The sequence below is a fragment of the Panthera tigris genome, chromosome B1 (genome assembly GCF_018350195.1).
Source record: "Panthera tigris isolate Pti1 chromosome B1, P.tigris_Pti1_mat1.1, whole genome shotgun sequence".
Taxonomy (NCBI): Eukaryota; Metazoa; Chordata; class Mammalia; order Carnivora; family Felidae; genus Panthera; species Panthera tigris.
The window spans coordinates 41,385,512-41,395,434 of record NC_056663.1 but is presented as its reverse complement, the minus strand read 5'-3'; the positions used below and the strand labels follow the sequence as shown (position 1 = coordinate 41,395,434).

At 40.6% G+C, this 9,923-nt stretch overlaps 1 long non-coding RNA gene across 1 annotated transcript in view; it reads left to right on the top strand.

Annotated features, from left to right (window-relative positions):
- Window positions 1–1,054: 1,054 nt before the first annotated feature.
- The window catches only part of LOC122237901, a 34,448-nt gene continuing 25,579 nt past the window's right edge, over window positions 1,055–9,923 (top strand). Inside the window, exon 1 of the long non-coding RNA XR_006216640.1 lies at window positions 1,055–1,137. This is a non-coding gene — a long non-coding RNA (uncharacterized LOC122237901). The remainder of the gene's footprint in view (window positions 1,138–9,923) is intronic.

Below are 9,923 nucleotides of genomic sequence, written 5' to 3'. Positions count from 1 at the left end.
CCTTGGAAAATAAACACTCAACAGGATAAATGGAAAGACTAACATGACAAGGAATGACATATCAATAAGGAAGACCCTAAGTAAATAAATAAGCCATGTCTAAAACGAAAAGGCCAAAAACTAACAGCAACGTTATTTTTCCAAACTTCATTTATTAATTGTTTAGAACTAGGGATGCATTTTACTATGTATTATATTATAAAATATTCACTTAATGAATATGTTTTATTACTACTCTGTGCAAAGCACTGTATTATAGAGACAAAACTATGAATGTGGGAGGTAAATTAGAATGAAATCAAGGCCTCTTCTTAGGGTTTGGCTTAATAAATAGGAAAGCCACATAATGAGTTGGGGAAGACTAGGAGAAACATGTGAGATGGGAAAAAGATAGGAAATTAATAATTTCATTTTATCCCGGATACATTTGAGATATTTATCATTCTAATGGTGTTATCAAGCAAGCAGTAAAATATAAACCTAATGTTTTAAAATGTCATCAGAGATAAAAATTAAAAAGCATTAAGACAGTCATTGTTAAAGTCATGGAACTAAATAAGATCACTTAGGAGAAAAATGTGGAGAAAGAAGACAATGAGGCCTACATTACAATCTTGTGACACTACAAGACTTAGAGGCCAACCAAGATCTAGAGACCAAAGAGAAGAGGATCGAGCCAAGAAGATTCAAAAGAAGTATCCACGGATTCTACCATTGTTGACCTCATAGACACACAGAGTAGAATGGTGGTTACCAGGGGGTAGAAGTGGGGAAAATGGGGAGGAGATGTTGGTCAAGGGGTACAAAATTTCAGTTATGCAAGATAAATAAGTTCTGGAGATCTAATATACCAATGGTGACTAGTTAATATTACTTATATTGTATACTTGAAATTTGCTAAAAGGGTAGATCTTAAGAACTCTCATCACACACACAGCCAAAAAAGTAACTATATGAGGTAATGGATATGTTAACTAGCTTGATTCTGGTGATTATCTCACAATGTAGACTGGCCCTCTCCCTAACCTTCCACCCCTGTTAGACTGTAGCCTAACACTACATCACAATGCCTACATCATTCACCTCACTTCATCTCACTATGTAGGAAATTTGTCATCTCACATCATCACAAGAAAGGTGAGTGTATAGCACAAGATATTTTGAGAGAGAGAGAGACCGTATTCACACAATTTTTATTAGAATCTATTGCTACAATTGTTCTATTATATTATTAGTTGTTGTTAATATCTTACTGTGCCTAATTTATAAATCAAACTTTATCATAGGTATGTATGTGTAGGAAAACACAGTATATATAGGGTTCAGTGCTATCCGCAGTGTCAGTCATCAGCTGGAGGTCTTGGACAACATTCCCCATGGAAATGGAAAAGGGGAGACTACTATATACATATATCACAACATCAAGTTGCATACCTAAAGTTTGTAAAATTTCTATTTGTCAATTACACGCAATAAAACTAAGCTAAATTAAATTAAATTAAATTAAATTAAATTAAATTAAAAAGTGTTTTTAGGGGTGCCTGAGTAGCTCAGTCGGTTAAGCAGCTGACTCTTGATTTCAGCTCGGGTCATGATCTCATGGTTCCTGGGATGGAGCCCTGCATTGGGCTTTGCACTCACAGCATGGAGCCTGCTTAGGATTCTTTCTCTCCCCCTATCTCACTGTCCTTCCCTTGCTCATGCTCTCTCTCTCTCTCTCTCTCTCTCTCTCTCTCTCTTTCTCAATAAATAAATAAATAAATAATAAAAACATTTTTTTAAGTTTTTTTAAAGGAGTACCCAGTGACAGAATACCAGGAGTATACAATACCATGAAAGCCAAGAGGAAGGATAAATCATGTGGAATGATAGTGAGAAGCCACATAAGATGAGACTAGAGAAATGTCCACAGAGGGGCACCTGGGTAGTTGAGCATCCAACTCTTGATTTCAGCTTAGATCATGATCCAGGGCTGTGGGATAGAGCCCCATTTTGAGTTCTGTGCTGAGCATGGAGTCTGCTTAAAAGTCTCTCTCTCTCTTTCTCTCTCTCTCTCTCTGCCCCTCTCCCCCACCTGCTCTCTCTCTAAAAGAAAAAAAATTAATGTAAAAAATGAATTTTTAAGAAATAAATGTCCACAGAACTTAGTTATATAGAGGTTATTGGTGACTTTGACAGGAACAGTTTCAGTGAAATAATGAAGATGGAAACCAAATAGTATGTACTCCTCAACTATTTATGTTTGAAATTTCAAAAAAATCACAGGGTCTTTCACTGATAGAAAATAATTCATTCATTTATTCATTCTTTCATCTATCCACCCTGTGCCAAGCACTGGAGCCAGAGCTAGGGATTCACTGATAAACAAAGCTTCTTTCTCTAGGCACTCCCAGGCTGATAGTAATGATCACAGGTATACATATAATTGCAATAAGATGTAGTGGCAACAGAAAGGAAGGACTAATTATTTTAACTTGGGTCATCAAGGCTGGTTGAGACTTGAATTTGAGGTATTTTGGAGACCTCCAAAGGCATACCAAGTAGGCATTTCAATTTATGGGTCTGAAGGTCCAAAGAGATATCTGGGTTGAATATATTAATCTGCCTACAGCTAGTATTTGTGTGGAGGAGATGGCCTAGTGAAGGAGTAGACATCAAGAAGAGTAGCAGGCATAGTGGAAAAGCTTTGAAGATGTCAGACATTTAGAACAATGCAGAGGGCTTTGAGCCTGAAAAGGAAGAGGGGTCATTAATTCCTATGCTGCTAAGAAGTTAAGCCAAATTAAGATGTAAAAATATTGAGTGGGTTGACCAAATGGAGATCATGATGAGAATTGAAAGCATCCTTTACTTGCCTGCATGAAATCCCCTACCCTACTACCTCTTCCCCAATCTTCTCATACCATCCTTCACATAAATTAAGAGCCACATTTTGAGCCTCTACTGAAACCTAAAAATTAAAGAAGCACTTTCTGATTGTCAGGCTACACATTTTTTTAAATTCCTGCAAGACTAAAAACAGAGTCGTTTTTGTGAATAAAAGATAAGGTAGAATGAAAAAATCAGCTATGCTTGAAAAATCAAAGAAATGTTTGCATATGTCTAACTCAGTTTTAGGGCTTCTCTGAGTCCATGGCCTTTGATACATAGCAGGCAGTGAATAAATGAAATGGATTAGATGAAAAATCTCTCCTCTGTCACTTACTAAATGAGGAAACTAAACATTTGCTGAAAATTTTAAGAATCTATAATAATTAGGACATTAGACAAGTTACTTGTTGACTACAAAGGTGAATAGGAAATGACTTCAACAATCTAGAACCTGTGTAATTGATCATCGTCTTAAAGAACATCAGTCTCCCCACACCACCCCCCTCTTAGCCTACTGACATACGCAAGATTTCCCCACGTAAAGAAGAAATACTTGAACTTTTCTTCACCTCTTCTCTCCTGCCTCCTTCTCCTTCCTTTGAGAAAGCTACAACGAGAGGTCTCAGTGTAATTCCAAATAAACACCATTTTTCCTGAGCTTGCAACCTAGTCTCTGCTATCACTTTCCATACTATAATAGCCCCTTCCCTTACCCCATCCTTAAATAATAACTTTTATTTTTATTTCAGTGAGAAAACTAAAGCAATCAGAAGAGATCTTCCACATGCCCCCTCTACCAAATCTATCCATAAGGCCACCCCTCCAGGTGTATACAGGATCTTGTTGCTTCTTATCTGATCAAAGACTCTTTTCTTACAATTGTCCCCTCTCTTTTTTCCAACATTTTTTACTTCCTACTGGATAATTCTCATCAATATGTAAATATCCTACAATATCTCTCTTTAAAAAGAAATCTCATGTCTCCCCACTGTTACTGCTTCATTTCTCTATATCCCTTTATGGCAAAAATTTTTCAAAAAGTGATTTCTACTGTCTTCCTTCTTTCCCTTCCATTATCTCTGGAACCCACTCTAATAAGGCCTCTGTTCCCACCCCATCACCAAAACTGCTATTGTCAAAGCGTGATGCTGATTTTATGTGTCAGCATAGCTGAACCATGGTGCCCAAATGTTTGGTCAAACATTCTTCTGGATGTTTCTGTGAGAGTGTTTTTGGATGAGATTAACATTTAATACTGTGGACTTTGAGGAAAGCAGATTGCCTCTATAACATGAGGGGCCTCATCTAATCAAACAGACCTACCTCCCCTGAAAAAAAAAAGAATATCCCAGCAGATGGACTTCAGTCTTGATCCACAGCATCAGCTCTTCTCTGGGTCTCCAACCTTCAGACTCATCCTGAAGATTTGTACTACCCAGCCTCCATAATCATCTAAGCCAATTCCTTGAAATAAATCTCTTTCTATAGATATATGCACATCCCACATGCCATTGGTTCTGGTCCTCTGGAAAGCCCTAACACAACACACAAGGTCATGAGGGACCTTCACCAAATCCAATGATGAATTCTCAGCACTCTTCTTACAACCTTTACCAACATTTGACACAAATGAATCACATCCTCTTTCTTCGAAAATGTTTTGTGCTTCTGCTGTAAGGTATACTCGAAAGTTGCAATGAGAGGAGATCCAAAAAAGTTTTCATCTCCAGGAAAGAAAGTTTTGGGTTTGTTTTTGTTTTTGGTTTATTTGTTTGTTTGTTTTTTGCATCTACAGGAGGTGATGAATATTAACTAAAGTTACTTTGATGGTCATTTAGCAATATATGTAAGTCATTATACCTTAAATGTGTACAGTGCTATATGCCAATTATGTCCCAATGAAACTTAAAGGAAAAAAATGTTCTGTCCGTGTTTTCAGGTATTAGTCTCCCATAGTTTTCCTCTGGGTCATGGGCCACACCTAAGTCTCTTTGTGGGATCTTTCTCATCAGCCCCAGAGCTCAGGCTCAGACCTCTTCTCTACGTTACCTACACTTTTCTTTATAACACTAGAATCCAGTGCTGGTTCTTCCCCCCACCACTGCAATCAGAAAGAAAGAGCAGGGGAAAATAAAACATTATACCACAAGGACAAATGTCATCAGTACCTATAAACTCAATTCTAAGGGGCTGCAGAGGAACTTGAGATGAGAGGCCTATAGAATTCTAGAAGAAAACTCTGGCAGATGGGATTTCAAGTGTGGGGTGGTCACCCACTAAAATCATTTCAATTAACATCCCATCCTGTCCCAGGAAAAAAAAAGAAAGATTTGTTCAGCAACTGAGACATGGAAACAACTTGTAGGTTAATGTCTAACAGACTCATTGATTCTCTTACTTTCTTTTAAAGTATCATCATTCCTGGGACACCTGGGTGGCTCAGTCAGTTAAGTGTCCAACTTCAGCTCAGGTAATGATCTCATGGTTCATGGGTTCGTGCCCAGTGTCAGGCTCTGTGCTGACTGCTCAGAGCCTAGAGCCTGCTTCCAATTCTGTGTCTCCCTCTCTCTCTGCCCCTCCCCTTGTGCTCTGTCTCTCTGTCTCTCAAATAAATAAACATTAAAATAAATAAATACAGGGCGCCTGGGTGGCGCAGTCGGTTAAGCGTCCGACTTCAGCCAGGTCACGATCTCGCGGTCCGTGAGTTCGAGCCCCGCGTCAGGCTCTGGGCTGATGGCTCGGAGCCTGGAGCCTGTTTCCGATTCTGTGTCTCCCTCTCTCTCTGCCCCTCCCCCGTTCATGCTCTGTCTCTCTCTGTCCCAAAAATAAATAAAAAAAAAATAAAAAAAAAAAACGTTGAGAAAAAAAATAAAATAAATAAATACATAAATAATCATCATTCTTGAGCTAACATTCATATATTGATGTCCAGAAATCATTTTAAAAACCAGCATATGCACAAGTCTTAAACACATCTAAGGCCACCCTTCCCAGAGAAAAGTGAAAGCAGCCTCCCTTGGGATCTCTCTTTTCCCCGTTCAAACGCCTTCCAAAAAGGGTCTTTCATGGAATGTGGTGATCCTTTCTTTCAGCTGTTCTTTGAACAGGCCCAAGCATAGTAAGCCATGGGAGGAAAGCAAAAGGAGGCAGAAATGTTTGGCATTTTCCCTGGGGAAGTTCTACTTGTCCAAAAGAGTGAGTGACTTTTGACCAATGGGTGCTTCAATAGCATTCTTTCATGGAGTCTCAAACAGAAAAAAAAAAAAAAAAGAAAAAAAAGAAAGATGGAAATTCTGTTCAGGGGCGCCTGGGTGGTTCAGTCAATTGAGTGTCTGACTTCAGCTCAGGTCACAATCTCACAGTTCGTGAGTTCAAGCCCCACATCAGGCTCTGCACTGACAGCTCAGAGCCTGGAGCCTGCTCTGGATTTCCCTCTCTCTCTTCCCCTCCACTGTTCTCTCTCTCTCTCTCTCTCTCTCTCTCTCTCTCTCTCAAAAATAAATAAACTTTAAAAAAATGTTTTTTAATTCTGTTCATAAGATTTTTCTCTGGAGCTTTAGAGATAGGCAGCTGGAATTCCTAGCAGTTTGAGTCTCTTAAGATTAGAAACTAATTTAGATTAGTCTAATTTAGATTAGATCTACATGAGAAGAGAATAGAATGTGAACAGGAACACCAAAGCTGGACTAATCATCACTAGTGTTAGCAAAGCCTTTCACTGGTACAACATCCACCAAACACCCCATATCAATCTCCATTCCATACTTCTATCTGTACTGTACCAGTGGTGTGCTGGAGTTGGCTCATAGTGACTCATGAGAGCCAACCATTAAAATATTCCGGAATTTGTGATCTTATTGTTAAGCCCAACATCACTTAAAAAGTAAGTTATATATTGGGGGATCCTGGGTGGCTCAGTCGTTAAAGCACCCAACTCTTGGTTTTGGTTCAGGTTATGATCTCATAGTTCATGGGATTGAGCCCCATGTTGGGCTCCAAGCTGACAGCACAGAGCCTACTTGGGATTACCGCTCTCTCTGCCCCTTCCCCCACTTGCTCACTCTCTATCTCTCTCTCTGTCAAAATAAATAAATAAACATTTTAAAAAAGTAAGTTATATAAACTTGAAGTTAAAAGCAAAGGTAGGGGTGCCTGGGTGCCTCAGTCAGTCGAGCGTCTGACTTCGGCTCAGGTCATGATCTCGCAGTCTGTGAGTTCAAGCCCCGCATTGGGCTCTGTGCTAGAAGCTCGGAGCCTGGAGCCTGCTTCTGATTCTGTTTCCCTCCCTCTCTGCCCCTCCCCTGCTCATGCTCTGTCTCTCTCTCTCTCTCTCTCTCTGTCAAAAATAAACATTAAAAATTTTTTTTAAAAAAAGCAAAGGTACTAAATGCTCAAAACCCATCACTTCCTAATTATTTTACTGCATTTTATTCACATCATGATTTACTTTTATTGTATCTGTATGGCAAAAGTGCTACTTAATGGTGTTCTACTATGCATGTTTTCCTGGCTCATAGTTCAGTGACTTCACATTAGTACCTTGAAATTGGCCATGAAATTAGCCATGCTGGGTATATTTACACCATGGAAATTGGCCAACACTGTTAATTATGTCTTTTTATGCAAGGTTGAGGGGAGCTAGTTGTTGAAATTTAACCACACTCCCCAACCCCATTTTTCCACATCTTTTTTTTAATGTTTGTTTGTTTGTTTGTTTGTTTGTTTTGAGAGAGAGAGTGCGAGCAGGGGAGGGGCAGGGAGAGAGGGAGAAACAGAATCCAAAGCAGGCTCCAGGCTCCGTGCTGTCAACACAGAGCCCCACACAGGTCTTCAACTCACGAAATGTGAGATCATGACCTGAGCCAAAGTCAGACACTTAACCAACTGAGCCACCCAGGTGCTCCAACACATCCCTTTATTATAAACATGGAGTCACTCCTTTGGGCCTCAGTTTAAGCCCTCCCTCCTCCATGAAACCTTCCCTGATCACCCCCAGCCTAATATCATTCCCCACACTAAACTCCCATTGCATTGTATGCCAATAAGCCTCAACTAGCCCTTGGTTAATAGTGCAAGGGAATAAAACAAACCTTTTCCCATGGCTATATACTTTTCTTCTACCTTGTAGATTGTGTGCTCTTTAACAGCATAAGCTGAGTACCTGGTAGGTATTCAACAAATGCTGAATGGAGATCTGTATATGGAACTCCCTAGATAACATGACCATGTCCCTGTTCCCAAGAAGCTTGCATCCAAAGGATGGATACTGACCAACTTAAATGTAAAAGTTTCTTTTTGTTGATGATTTAAATATTACCAATTTGAAATGCAGTTGTCCCCAAACACATATAAACTCACTGTGATGCTCCCTCCTAGGGGGGTAGTAAGTTAGGCCAAGTGTTTCTTTTTTTTTTTCCCCAAAGTGATTCTTAGTTTAGAACTCCATGGAGATACACTTCAAGTTGACTTCTAAAATGTGGAGGGGAAAGAAAGACTCTGGAAAGGAGTTAGTCTAATCCAGCCCAGTACCCCACTCCCCCCCAGCTAAGCAGACTTCCAAAAGGTGCTGGAACTCCTGAGCCATAGAATTCTCTCAGGAGCCAGCTGGGGGTGGGACACAGGCTGGCTCCACACACCTTGCAGAAGAGCAGCTGGCAGAGGAAGAGGCACAGGAGGAGAGCTGGCTACAGGAGGGGAAAACAACTCCCTGGGAAGAAAAGTGTCTCCAACCACAAGTGACATTTGGCATTTGCAAAGGAAGCAGCCACAGACAGGAGATCACAGCTGGTTTGACTTACAAATAACAAATCCAATCCTGTTTCTTGCAGCTTGTCTTCTATCTGTAAACACAGACGAAGCTGTCCACAGATGCAGGTTCAAATTACCCTAGTGTTCCAGAGCTCAGCGTGGGGTTTTTGGGGTGGGCCTCAGAAGAGTTAATGGACAGAGTGAGAGAAAGGAAGATGCCTCTCTGTTCTCATCACCTCCCAGAGGTGGGGGTGATGAGAACAGAGGACAGAATAGTAGTGATGAAGGAAGACTCAGGTGGGGGTGATGGTTGATGGTTGGGGAATGGGAGCCTGAATCTGATCAAGAGAGTAAGAAAGAGCATCTGGAGTAGGGAGCTTCCCTCTCCCAGAACAATAGGTGAAAAAGAATGCTGGTGAGTCACTCTGGCCCCAACAGGGTCTGCTCTGTGCCGTGGAGACACTTGCTTTGACAGCTTCTTGAGACACTGGCTGCTGCCCAAATGCATCCTGTAAATCCACTTGCTGCATTGGTTTGGCTCTTCCTTTCTTTTTTCTTTTCTTTTTTTGGTGGGGTGCAAAGGATAGGCCTGACGTTTAGACAATATGATCCATTCTAGATAGGAGAAATGAATCACAAGAGTGAGTGCCATGGTGGCCAGAATTTGTCTCCTAAAATTACTGAGCAGTCCAAAATGGACTCCCCATCCTTGCTTCTAGAGAGAAGGTACACACTTTTGCTAAGTTCTGCTCATAAGACAGTTGAATTGGAGGCTGCACATGTCCAGCTTCAGAGAGCAGAACTCTCTCCATCTTCCTTTTTCCCACTGATCCCATAAATATCAAGACCAAGTGTGCAATTCCACAGACTTTCCTTTTTTTTTTTTTTTTTTTTTTTTTTTTTTGAGAGAGAGAGAAGGTGAAGGGCAAAAGGAGAGGGAGATTAGGAATCTTAAGCAGGCTCCGTGCCCAGCACAGAGCCAGACTCGGGGCTGATCTTATAACTGTGAGATCATGACCTGAGCTGAAATCCAGAGTTAGACACTTAACCGACTGAGCCACCCAAGTGCCCTAATTTATTAGACTTCTAATAAATTGTGTCACTTCCCTGTAAATTCACTTTGGGGGATCCTGGATTCTTAGTGTGGAACCTGGGAAGTTTTTAGTCTCCTGAAGGGTATAAGCAAATCTCCTGCACAAGGTCAGTCTTGGCTTACCCCTGTGCTTCCCTAGGCTGGAACAGAACCTTCCTTATTGCATGCGTTTCTTTTCCAGGTCTCTACAGGTTGCTTTGTTATTTTCCAC